At 43.7% G+C, this 13662-nt stretch overlaps 1 pseudogene; it reads left to right on the top strand.

The window, feature by feature from the left end:
- LOC123733372 (dynein axonemal heavy chain 11-like) overlaps nucleotides 1-13662 on the top strand; it is a 140235-nt pseudogene that overhangs the window by 42746 nt on the left and 83827 nt on the right.

The following is a 13662-nucleotide window of genomic DNA, read 5'->3' as shown; positions in this document are numbered from 1 at the left end:
AGGGAACAGCAGACACTGGGTCATCCTGCAGGTAGGGAACAGCAGACACTGGGTCATCCTGCAGGTAGGGAACAGCAGACACTGGGTCATCCTGCAGGTAGGGAACAGCAGACACTGGGTCATCCTGCAGGTAGGGAACAGCAGACACTGGGTCATCCTGCAGGTAGGGAACAGCAGACACTGGGTCATCCTGCAGGTAGGGAACAGCAGACACTGGGTCATCCTGCAGGTAGGGAACAGCAGACACTGGGTCATCCTGCAGGTAGGGAACAGCAGACAGTGGGTCATCCTGCAGGTAGGGAACAGCAGACACTGGGTCATCCTGCAGGTAGGGAACAGCAGACACTGGGTCATCCTGCAGGTAGGGAACAGCAGACACTGGGTCATCCTGCAGGTAGGGAACAGGTGACACTGGGTCAACCTGCAGGTAGGGAACAGCAGACACTGGGTCATCCTGCATGTAGGGAACAGCAGACACTGGGTCATCCTGCAGGTAGGGAACAGCAGACACTGGGTCATCCTGCAGGTAGGGAACAGCAGACACTGGGTCATCCTGCAGGTAGGGAACAGCAGACACTGGGTCATCCTGCAGGTAGGGAACAGCAGACACTGGGTCATCCTGCAGGTAGGGAACAGCAGACACTGGGTCATCCTGCAGGTAGGGAACAGCAGACACTGGGTCATCCTGCAGGTAGGGAACAGCAGACACTGGGTCATCCTGCAGGTAGGGAACAGCAGACACTGGGTCATCCTGCAGGTAGGGAACAGCAGACACTGGGTCATCCTGCAGGTAGGGAACAGCAGACACTGGGTCATCCTGCAGGTAGGGAACAGCAGACACTGGGTCATCCTGCAGGTAGGGAACAGCAGACACTGGGTCATCCTGCAGGTAGGGAACAGCAGACACTGGGTCATCCTGCAGGTAGGGAACAGCAGACACTGGGTCATCCTGCAGGTAGGGAACAGCAGACACTGGGTCATCCTGCAGGTAGGGAACAGCAGACACTGGGTCAACCTGCAGGTAGGGAACAGCAGACACTGGGTCATCCTGCATGTAGGGAACAGCAGACACTGGGTCATCCTGCAGGTAGGGAACAGCAGACACTGGGTCATCCTGCAGGTAGGGAACAGCAGACACTGGGTCATCCTGCAGGTAGGGAACAGCAGACACTGGGTCATCCTGCAGGTAGGGAACAGCAGACACTGGGTCATCCTGCAGGTAGGGAACAGCAGACACTGGGTCATCCTGCAGGTAGGGAACAGCATTTGTCAGTATGGAAGTATTTCTCTGACTCAGAGGGGTTGGGTTAGATGCCAAACAAACATGTCAGTTGAAGGCATTAAGTTGTATAACTAACTGGGTCTTTCCCTTTGATTAGAAAGTGAGAACGAAAACCAAGTCTTTCGGCCCTCCAGGACAGGAATTGAGCATCCTGCTGTACACGGTAATACAGTAGAGAAGCCTAGACTAGTGGTAGTCTGGAGGGTCATAGTGACTGTATGATGTTGTTACAGCAGCCAGACTAGACTAGTGGTAGTCTGGAGGGTCATAGTGACTGTATGATGTTGTTACAGCAGCCAGACTAGACTAGTGGTAGTCTGGAGGGTCATAGTGACTGTATGATGTTGTTCCAGCAGCCAGACTAGACTAGTGGTAGTCTGGAGGGTCATAGTGACTGTATGATGTTGTTCCAGTCAGCAGCCAGACTAGACTAGTGGTAGTCTGGAGGGTCATAGTGACTGTATGATGTTGTTCCAGTCAGCAGCCAGACTAGACTAGTGGTAGTCTGGAGGGTCATAGTGACTGTATGATGTTGTTCCAGCAGCCAGACTAGACTAGTGGTAGTCTGGAGGGTCATAGTGACTGTATGATGTTGTTCCAGTCAGCAGCCAGACTAGACTAGTGGTAGTCTGGAGGGTCATAGTGACTGTATGATGTTGTTCCAGTCAGCAGCCAGACTAGACTAGTGGTAGTCTGGAGGGTCATAGTGACTGTATGATGTTGTTACAGCAGCCAGACTAGACTAGTGGTAGTCTGGAGGGTCATAGTGACTGTATGATGTTGTTACAGCAGCCAGACTAGACTAGTGGTAGTCTGGAGGGTCATAGTGACTGTATGATGTTGTTCCAGCAGCCAGACTAGACTAGTGGTAGTCTGGAGGGTCATAGTGACTGTATGATGTTGTTCCAGTCAGCAGCCAGACTAGACTAGTGGTAGTCTGGAGGGTCATAGTGACTGTATGATGTTGTTCCAGTCAGCAGCCAGACTAGACTAGTGGTAGTCTGGAGGGTCATAGTGACTGTATGATGTTGTTACAGCAGCCAGACTAGACTAGTGGTAGTCTGGAGGGTCATAGTGACTGTATGATGTTGTTCCAGTCAGCAGCCAGACTAGACTAGTGGTAGTCTGGAGGGTCATAGTGACTGTATGATGTTGTTCCAGTCAGCAGCCAGACTAGACTAGTGGTAGTCTGGAGGGTCATAGTGAATGTATGATGTTGTTCCAGCAGCCAGCCAGCGACAATAGAATAGAGCACCTGATTCAACATGATTATCTCCCTTCTTGATCTGAGCCAGTGAACCTAAGGCAATTTGGTTCAATTTGGTTCTATCAATTTGGTTCAATCAATTTGGTTCAATCAATTTGGTTCAATCTAAAGCATGATTAGATTAGATCAGCTCAATCAGCTGCTTCGTTTCTTGGCTGGAACAAAAGTGTTTAGGTCTTGTTTCTAGAAACATTTCCCCTCATTAAGAAACGTTAATGAACACATAAAATACAATATATACTGTATAGTGTGTGTGTGTGTGTGTGTGTGTGTGTGTGTGTGTGTGTGTGTGTGTGTGTGTGTGTGTGTGTGTGTGTGTGTGTGTGTGTGTGTGTGTGTGTGTGTGTGTGTGTGTGTGTGTGTATTGTTTCAGTCAGAAAGTGCACCTGGTGGCGCGTTGGTTGCCCTCTCTGGAAGCCCTCCTGAAGAGGACCGGGGCGGCCACCATGACTACCGGGTGTTCATCAGCGGGGAGCCAGCGCCCATCCCTGACCAGCACATCATCCCCAGAGACATCCTGGAGGACGCCAGCAAGATCCCCAACGAGCTACCCTCCGGCAGGCACGCGAGTCTGCACGCTGCCTTCCACAACTTCAACCAGGTCAGAGGCAAACATATGGCTGATTAAAAAAAGTTGTTTTGAAGATATAGAATTTAAGTGATGCCTTGTGAAATGAGCAGGGTTCAGAGTTTTTCCTGGTCAAGGTCATGCGGTGAAGGAAAACTCAGTGCCCTACAGTAGTTAATATTTACAGCAGCTGCCTTTCACCTGTAGTGAAGCCCTCTTAAGGCAGCTGCCTTTCACCTGTAGTGAAGCTCTTACAGCAGCTGCCTTTCACCTGTAGTGAAGCTTTCTTACAGCAGCTGCCTTTCACCTGTAGTGAAGCTTTCTTACAGCAGATGCCTTTCACCTGTAGTGAAGCTCTTATAGCAGCTGCCTTTCACCTGTAGTGAAGCTTTCTTACAGCAGATGCCTTTCACCTGTAGTGAAGCTCTTACAGCAGCTGCCTTTCACCTGTAGTGAAGCTCTTACAGCAGCTGCTTTTCACCTACACCTGTTGTGTTCAGCGCATGTGACAAATAACATTTGATTTTGATAGCTATTGCTCTCTCTCTCTGTCTCTGTTTACAGGATACCCTGGAGATGTGTTCTCGGGAGCAGGAGTTCAACAATCTGTTCTTCTCCCTCTGCTACCTCCATGCCTGTGTGACGGAGCGCAGGAAGTTTGATCCCCAGGGCTGGAACAGATCTTAACCCTTCAACACAGGAGACCTGGTCATCTCTGTAAACGTGCTCTGCAACTACATGGAAGCCAACACCAAAGTAATGCTCACATTCCCAAAACCTTCCAAAAATCCCCAGGTTTTCCACAAATCCAGGTTGGAGGAATCAGGATTTACTCCGGAATGAATTTACCCTTCACTATGCTCCGCCCCCCCTTGGTTAGTGTTGCAACCTCAGTCAACATTTTCCTGGGAAGCCTGTTTCCCCATACGAACCACTGGCAAAATCCCCTCACAATGATCTCAAACTGTTGGGTATGTGGTGGCACCCGATAGTTTAATCGGGTGGTTGTGGTGGACTGTCATTACAGTTGCTTCACAGGAACCTGGTAAAATTAAGGTTGTAGTGTGTCTAGCCACTGGATGGTTCTGAATGCACTGTCACCATGCAGCCAAACCTAGTAACTAGGAGTGTGCCGATCTCGTCATACTCGTATTCGTAATCGTATCCGTTTTATCACACTCGATACTCGTAATCGGATTTACTGGCGATCGGAAAACCCGGAAGTGCACTTTAAATGCCAGTAAAGGCTATACCTCAGGTCTACATTACTGCTCTATCACTTAGAGTGCATCAATATGTTCCTTCACTCATTCACACATTGTTCAAAGATAAATGACCCCGACAGATGAAAATGCACATGATTTACTTACTTAGTCCTATTTAACTATCAATGAAATAGGCCAAAAAATTGCCTAATGCATGGCTGGCTACTGCAGCCTGTATTTATTCCAGACACAGATTCAGATGAAGGTAGGCTACTGCAGCCTGTATTTATTCCAGACACAGATTCAGATGAGGGTAGGCTACTGCAGCCTGTATTTATTCCAGACACAGATTCAGATGAAGGTAGGCTACTGCAGCCTGTATTTATTCCAGACACAGATTTAGATGAAGGTAGGCTAATGCAGCCTGTATTTATTCCAGACACAGATTTAGATGAAGGTAGGCTAATGCAGCCTGTATTTATTCCAGACACAGATTCAGATGAAGGTAGACTACCGCAGCCTGTATTTATTCCAGACACAGATTCAGATGAGGGTAGGCTACTGCAGCCTGTATTTATTCCAGACACAGATTTAGATGAAGGTAGGCTAATGCAGCCTGTATTTATTCCAGACACAGATTCAGATGAAGGTAGGCTAATGCAGCCTGTATTTATTCCAGACACAGATTTAGATGAAGGTAGGCTAATGCAGCCTGTATTTATTCCAGACACAGATTCAGATGAAGGTAGGCTACTGCAACCTGTATTTATTCCAGACACAGATTCAGATGAAGGTAGTCTAATGCAGCCTGTATTTATTCCAGACACAGATTTAGATGAAGGTAGGCTAATGCAGCCTGTATTCATTCCAGACACAGATTCAGATGAAGGTAGGCTAATGCAGCCTGTATTTATTCCAGACACAGATTCAGATGAAGGTAGGCTACCGCAGCCGGTAATTATTCCAGACACAGATTCAGATGAAGGTAGACTACCGTAGCCTGTATTTATTCCAGACACAGATTCAGATGAAGGTAGGCTACTGCGGCCTGTATTTATTCCAGACACAGCTTCAGATGAAGGTAGGCTAATGCAGCCTGTATTTATTCCAGACACAGTGTAATGGCTGCATGTCGGTGGCAGGGAAGTCAGGCGCAGGAAAACGAACTTGGTATAAACAGAGTTGTTCAACAAGTGCTCATAAAACTCCAAAACCAAAATATACAAAAAATAATATAAGTGGGTACAAAACCCGTCGCGCACCGACACATGACTTACACAAACATACAATAAAACAATCTCCGTGTCACGTCCTGACCAGTAGAGGGAGTATTTTGTATTGTAGTTTGGTCAGGACGTGGCAGAGGGGTATTTGTTTCTTATGGTTCGGGTTGTGTGTGTTATTAAAGGGATGTTATATTTATGTGTTCCGGGGTTTCAGGGTATGTTCTGGTTCTGGTTTTCTGGTTTGTCTATTTCTTTGTTTTCTGTGTGGCTCCCGATCAGGAACAGCTGTACGTCGTTGTTCCTGATTGGGAGTCATATATTAGGAGCTTGTTTTCACCTGGGGTTTTTGTGGGTAGTTGATTTTGCACTGCTTATTGTTAGCCTGCAAAACTGTTATCTGTCATTCTTTGTTTTGTTGTTTTTCCGTGTTCTCTTTACTTAATAAATATAAAGATGAGCAGTCACATTCCTGCTGCGTTTTGGTCATCTCTACAGTACGACAACCGTTACACTCCGACAAGGACATGAGGGGAAACAGAGGGTTAAATACACAACATGTAATTGATGGGATTGGAACCAGGTGTGAAGGAAGACAAGACAAAACCAATGGAAAATGAAAAATGGATCAGTGATGGCTAGAAGGTTGGTGACGTTGACCGCCGAACACTGCCCGAACAAGGAGAGGGACCGACTTCGGCGGAAGTCGTGACACAAAGATTTAGATGAAGGTAGGCTACTGCAGCCTGTATTTATTCCAGACACAGATTTAGATGAAGGTAGGCTAATGCAGCCTGTATTTATTCCAGACACAGATTCAGATGAAGGTAGGCTAATGCAGCCTGTATTTATTCCAGACACAGATTCAGATGAAGGTAGACTACTGTAGCCTGTATTTATTCCAGACACAGATTCAGATGAAGGTAGGCTACTGTAGCCTGTATTTATTCCAGACACAGATTCAGATGAAGGTAGGCTACTGTAGCCTGTATTTATTCCAGACACAGATTTAGATGAAGGTAGGCTAATGCAGCCTGTATTTATTCCAGACACAGATTCAAATGAAGGTAGACTACTGCAGCCTGTATTTATTCAAGACACAAGACACAGATAGCAAGTACTCCTGGTGCACAGTTATTAGCCATTTAAACAATTTGTTTTTGCTCAATCTTTACAATGCCCTCAATGGCTTCCATGCCTTTAAAACGTGAACTTGTCTGACGTGCGCTGCGATTGGTTACCCCAAATTCTGGGGTGGGGCTTAACGAAGAGTCAATTGGAAACTCATCCAAGAGATGAGATTTGTATTAAGACAATATATTTTGATCAATTACATAAATTTGTGTTTTTTAAATAGTAATACAAGTTATTTCGATAAGCAAAACAAGTACAGTTAGTAAATGTTCCATTCATATGCAGTGAAATATTCCACACTTAAAAAATGAAATAATTTCCATTCCTATCATACACTGTATATACAAAAGGATGTGGACACCGCTTCAAATTAGTGGATTCTGCTATTTCAGCCACACCTATTGCTGTCAGGTGTATAACAGCCATGTAATCTTCATAGACAAACATTGGCAGTAGAATGGCCTTATTGAAGATCTTAGTGACTTTCAACATGGCACCGTCATTGAATGCCACTTTTCCAACATGTCAGTTTGTCAAATTTCTGCCTTGCTAGAGATTCCCCCGTTAACTGTAAGTGCTGTTATTGTGAAACGTCTAGGAGCAACAACGGCTCAGCCGCGAAGTGGTAGGCCACACAAGCTCACAGAACGGGACCACCGAGTGCTGAAACCGAGTCCTCGGTTGCAACACTCACTACCGAGTTTCAAACTGCCTCTGAAAGCAATGTCAGCACAACAACTGTTCTTCAGGAGCTTCATGAAATGGTTTTCCATGGCCAAGTAGCCGCACACAAACCTAAGATCACCTTGCACAATGCCAAGCGTCGGCTGGAGTGGTGTAAAGCTTGCTGCCATTGGACTCTGGAGCAGCGGAAATGAGCAGTGAAAATGCATTCTCTGTATTGATGAATCACGCTTCACTCTCTGGCAGTCCGACAGACGAAACTGGGTTTGGCGGACACCAGGAGAAGGCTACCTGCCCAAATGCATAATGCCAAGTGTAAAGTTTGGTGGAGGATAAATAATGGTCTGTGGCTGTTTTTCATGGTTTGGGCTTGGCCCCTTAGTTCCTGTGAAGGGAAATCTTAATCCTATAGTATACAATGACATTGTAGACAATTCTATGCTTCCAACTTTGAGGCAACAGTTTGGGGAAGGCTCTTTCCTGTTTCAGCATGACAATTCCCCCGTGCACAAAGCGAGGTCCATACAGAAATAGTTTGTCGAGATCTGTGTGGAAGAACTTGACTGGCCTGCACAGAGCCCTGACCTCAACCCATCGAACACCTTTCGGATGAATTGAAATGCCAACTGTGAGCCAGGCCTAATCGCCCAACATCAGTGCCCGACCTCACTTATGCTCTTGTGGCTGAATCGAAGCAAGTCCCCACAGCAATGTTCCAACATCTAGTGGAAAGCCTTCCAAGAAGAGTGGAGGCTGAAATTAGCAGCAAAGAGGGGGACCAACTCCATATTAATGCCCATGATTTAGGAATGAGATGTTCGAGGAGCAGGTGTCCACATACTTTGGTCAAATAGTGTATCTTCACATCTCCACTCACACAGCCAAACCTATCATATCACTGTATCTCCACTCACACAGCCAAACCTATCATATCACTGTATCTCCACTCACACAGCCCAACCTATCATATCACTGTATCTCCACTCACACAGCCCAACCTATCCTTTCACTGTATCTCCAACACACAAAGAAAGAATCCTGTCATTATTATACTGTTGTGCCCCTCATTCACACTAACAACACGTAATGTGTTTTTCTCTTCCTATTACTCCGGTCACAACCAATTATCTCCTCAGATTCTGCCCCCCCAAAAACGAATGTCCTTCATTATGTTAACTAAACACTAACCTGTATGTGCTTACACAGAGAATTCATTAGGGGGGCAATGAAGCGTTGTTCTCTGTGTAATTACACGCAGGCCGACGTGACAGTTCGCCACGCCGCATAAGTGATCGCTGCAATTAGTGCTGAAGAAGGAAGTCATTTGCTAAACAATACAGGTACAAATGGTTGTGATCTCCATTTTTTGTCATTTGTTATTATAAATCACGTTTCTTATCTTTCCTCCTTCACCCTCACGGATCATCATCAGTCGTTCTGCCCCTGAACAAGACAGTTAACCCACTGTTCCTAGGCCGTCATTGAAAATAAGAATTTGTTCTTAACTGACTTGCCTAGTTAAATAAAGGTAAAATATATATATTTTTTAATAATCTCAGAGATGGCCTGTATGCCAAACGGCACCCTATTCCCAATGTAGTGCACTACTTTTGACCAGGACCCGTAGGACTCAGGTCAAAAGTAGTGTACTATGTGGGGAATAGTGCACCATTTGGCAGTAAGAGAGTGTCCATTTTGACACCTGTTATGTCGTCTGAGAAAATGTGGCCTTCAAAGCAAATCTGGTGCCTGCTAGTGTAGCAGACATGAGTCGGTCGCGGATGCTCATTGTGATGGGTAGCCCAGCCTGCGACTTCAAAATCAGTGTTGGCCCTCGGGCCAATAGGGAATTTCCTCTTGGTCTAACGGTCTAATGGTCAAGACGTTGGTTTCTCCAGCATTAAGCCTGGGTTCATCCCTCAGGTTACACTAGCCCAGTTATCCAATATGTTGTTAATTCAGAATCAGCTTTGATACTGTGGCACCTTGGATATATTGTGCCATGGCTTATGGCCTTTAGTAGCAGATAACGGCAACATTCAGTGTGTTGTGATTTCAGACAAACATTTTAGACTGATCCAATGAACCATTGATTTCTGTTCAACATGTTGTATCAAGACTGCCCAAATGTGCCTAATTGGTTCATTAATAACTTTTCAAGTTCATTAATAACTTTTCAAGTTCATAACTGTGCACTCTCCTCAAACAATAGCATGGTATTATTTCACTGTAATAGCTACTGTAAATTGGACAGTGCAATTATATTAACAAGAATTTAAGCTTTCTGCCAATATCAGATATGTCTATGTCCTGGGAAATGTTCTTCTTACTTACAACCTCATGCTAATCGCATTAGCCTACGTTAGCTCAACCGTCCCGCAGGGGACCCACCGATCCTGTAGAGGTTAAAAAAAAAAGTGAATATGCAGCTATGCTAGCTTTCGCTTTTAAGCTAGCTGATAGCAGATTTGATTCATGAAATTGAACATTTGATCCTATTTAGAAAATTGATTTCTGTTACAAAAGCATGCATTTCATAATCCCCCCCCCAAAAAAAAAAATCTAAATGAAAATGACCTAGAGCAGTGTCCCAGTTTGACAGTAACAGGATGCCCAGTTTGACAGTAACAGGGTGTCCCAGTTTGACAGTAACAGGGTGTCCCAGTTTGACAGTAACAGGGTGTCCCAGTTTGACAGTAACAGGATGTCCCAGTTTGACAGTAACAGGATGTCCCAGTTTGACAGTAACAGGATGTCCCCGTTTCACAGTAGGCCATTGGCATACTGGGACACTGTCAACATTCAAAATAAGAAAACCATTTACAGTCATTTTGATTCACAATTACATACAAAATATGTTGTAATAAGACACTGAATATGCTTTCTTATTTTTTTTATAACCTTCACATTATTTACCTCCGAACGCTATGTCATTTGACTTACTGTTATGCCTCTGGAGACGCAGGTCATTACACGGGGTGCCACGCCCACAATGATGACGTCGTACCCATTGAACCAATGGTTTATCATCACATACTTTCTCACTAACACACAGGCATTAATTGTAGGTTGTGTTATTGTGCACATTTAAAGATATCCATTACAAAGCTTAAGTCTCCCACTTTGCTACGTGTCCCACTTAACCAATACTCACCTTACATTAAATACCATGTTTTGGATTTAGAGCATCTGTATCCTAAGATCTTATTTTATTTCAACACCAAATTAATTCCACACAGAAAAGGATACATTTTAGGTGTTGCACTCAAATGAAGCCTTTTCGATTACATTGCTTTGCTACCAAAAACCGATCATCCCAAAGTGGTCCAGCTCAAGCTGTTCTGGAAACTTTGTTTTGAAACAGATGTATTTAGGTGGTAATCAATAGGTGGGACAGCAGTGTTAGTCGGAGATGGATGTTGCTGTGCTATACAGCCAAACACATTGACAGATGACTGCTAGTCCTGGGCCCTAATAGCACCTTGGTCAGGAGGAAGAGTGGTGGGGTGAATACATACCTGACTGCTTTAAGGTATATCTGATTGTGTAGAGGTGTAATCAGAGCAGGTTGACATTTATTGTCATGAGTCTTGTCCTGGAGGCAGAACTGAGCGATTTCCCCTTAGATAGGCCAGCTACAAAGTCAGAATTGTCTATTTTAAAAAATCATGAAAGAAAAAATTAGCTTTTTGGTCTCAATTTAAGGTTAGGTTAGCAGTGTGGTTAAAACCCTTTCCTGCAGTCAGATGACCAAATCACCCTCTAGTGGTCTCATGGGTGGAATGTTATTCATATTTTTCAGAATTCTGAAAATAAAACATTATAAAAAAAATCTTCCACAAAAAATCCTATGTTTTTATGTCAAATGGTTTTGTTATATTTCAGTCTTCTGTGATATATATAAAGTGTAATATTGGGATGCAAACTCAAAATTGAGTACATTTCAACTCTATAACTGACATGGTACAAGTGTCTTTTTTATTTAAAGCCCATACAGTGTGTGAGGTGTATACTTTTGTTTCAAAGCAGATTTGCTGAAGACTACCAAGAAACACTGTGCGACCCTGATTTAGCCCACTGCACTAACATGTTAAATCTAACCCTAACCTTAAATCAATGTTTAATCACACAGCTAACTGTATGGTGGTATTCAAACTGAGGTTAATCAATAAATGCAAACAGCTATTTTGATTACCTAGCATTACCTAGCTAACGTTAGCTTTCTTGTCCAGTAGATAGTCTCTGTACCTGTCAGCTAAAAGCTAGCTAGTTAACTTATTATGGATGGTACAGGCAAACAAAGGTAGCTAGCTATTTGGTTATGGAAGAGGAAGAGAGAGGCCCAACTCAGCGGAAAAACTGTCTTCCTCCAGCATGTGGCATTTTTTGTTGTTTCGCCCACCAAGCAAGGAGTTGCTGTATGGAGGTCAATGGGTGTGTCGAATTTGGCCAACAACAAAGAATTATGTCTTATTTGCTACGTGAGGTTTATTCTGATTGAATAGAAGTTTTTTTATGCTTTAGTTGTTACGAGTGTAAGCAGTGCTTCATTTGTAAATCGGAAGTGAGCGCTGACCTGGGGAGCCCTGAGGTAAAAAAAAAATCCCCTTTATAATCAGGGGCGAAAATCTGATATCCACTTTGGAGGGGACAATTACATGAAATTTTCTCAAGAGCAATTCCTGAGGGGGACACCAAAAGTAGTGCTGTAACACATAGCCTACATTGTAATATGGTAAATGTATATTGAGGAACCAAAGAAATAAGGTGTTTGCCGTACTCCTAACTACCAGTACCCAAAACTACACAACTAATCACAACAGCAATACCATTGCCTTTAACAAATCTTAGTTCAGTCACCAGTTTAAGTTGAGAGTGGGGGTATCCATGGCATTTTCCAATTATGTTCCTATTTTACAAGTCAAAAAAATTGAGAACCTTTCATAATGTTGCCAAACAAAGACTCAACAAACTTACCTGAGACTCCCTGTCTCTGCCAGTCTGTCCCTGCATATCTGTCCCCAACTCTGCTGTCTGTGTGCCATCTGTTGCCTGCTCTGCCTAATGACATCATTGTGAAACATTTCCATTAGAATTTCATTTCTTTCTTATGAACATTTTATCAACTAGTCTTTGAGATATTAGGCTACTAGGGTTCTTACTATGCGTTTTGGTGTATTGAAAAATACTCTGATGTCCATCTTTTATTTTTCTGCCATTTTTCTACCTGGCTGGCTACACACACACACAGTGTGTAGGTTATTTACAGTAGGAGATAGGCTTCTATCATCTTATCTTCTATCATTGTATTTGGGCTTCGATCTAAAAGGTAGCTAGCAAATGTGAAACGGATTAAAATGACAAGAGTTGACAGCTGTATGAGTTCACCATTTACACAACATATGCTGCAACTTTTTGTAATTTTAATAGTTTGTTTCATATTGGCTGGCTTCCAACAATAGCTGAATTTGCAAAGCTAGCGAGCACCAATTCAGTTTCAGTGGTGTTTGCTATAATCTTTGCTACCCGGGTTAAATAAAGGTGAAATAAAATAAATAAATAAAAGTTCCCTTGCGACAATTTAGCTTTTGCAACGAGACCATTAAATATATTTAAGACAATGGTAGAAGAGAGTGTAGTTCTGTACAGTTTGGATTTCAGTTTATCGCTAACCTTATCACAGGGATTTTGAAGCACTAACTTACATCATCTGCATGCTGATTCCATCTTTGATGACGCCACATAAATGGAATAGGTACTAGCTAGCTTAATAGTTAATATTTGCACGCTAGCTCTGCATATTCAGCTAGTGTGTGTGTGCACGATTGACTGGATGAACCTCACGGCAGTTACGTGCAAACTAAGGAACTGGCAGTGGATCAAACCATTGTGAGGCAAAGGGCGGGGGGGTCGCAATCTTTTGAAACTTAAAAACGCGCTATTAAGTGTCTATAATCAGCACAATTGCTTTCATTGCGTATTATTAATATTATTTAAATTACATAGTTATGTTTCAGTGATATATTGGGGGGGAACAAATCATATTTTTCCCAGGATGTGGGGGTCGTGTCCCCCCCGTCCCCCCTGGGATTTCCGCCCCTGTTTATAATAAAGCGTTGCATATAATCACATTTGCTTAGAGGCATAGAGCAGTAGAGTAGATGCACTTACAGAGGTTGCACATGATTTTTTTGTTTTGGTGGCCTAGGGTCTGGGAGTTTGGGGCCTTTTATGAACGTATTTCATGCAATTCTACATGACTGGAGACTTTGGCATAATGTTTTTTAATGCCACGTTCA

The sequence above is a fragment of the Salmo salar genome, chromosome ssa02 (genome assembly GCF_905237065.1).
Source record: "Salmo salar chromosome ssa02, Ssal_v3.1, whole genome shotgun sequence".
Classification (NCBI taxonomy): domain Eukaryota; kingdom Metazoa; phylum Chordata; class Actinopteri; order Salmoniformes; family Salmonidae; genus Salmo; species Salmo salar.
This window is presented reverse-complemented; position numbering and strand designations above follow the sequence as displayed.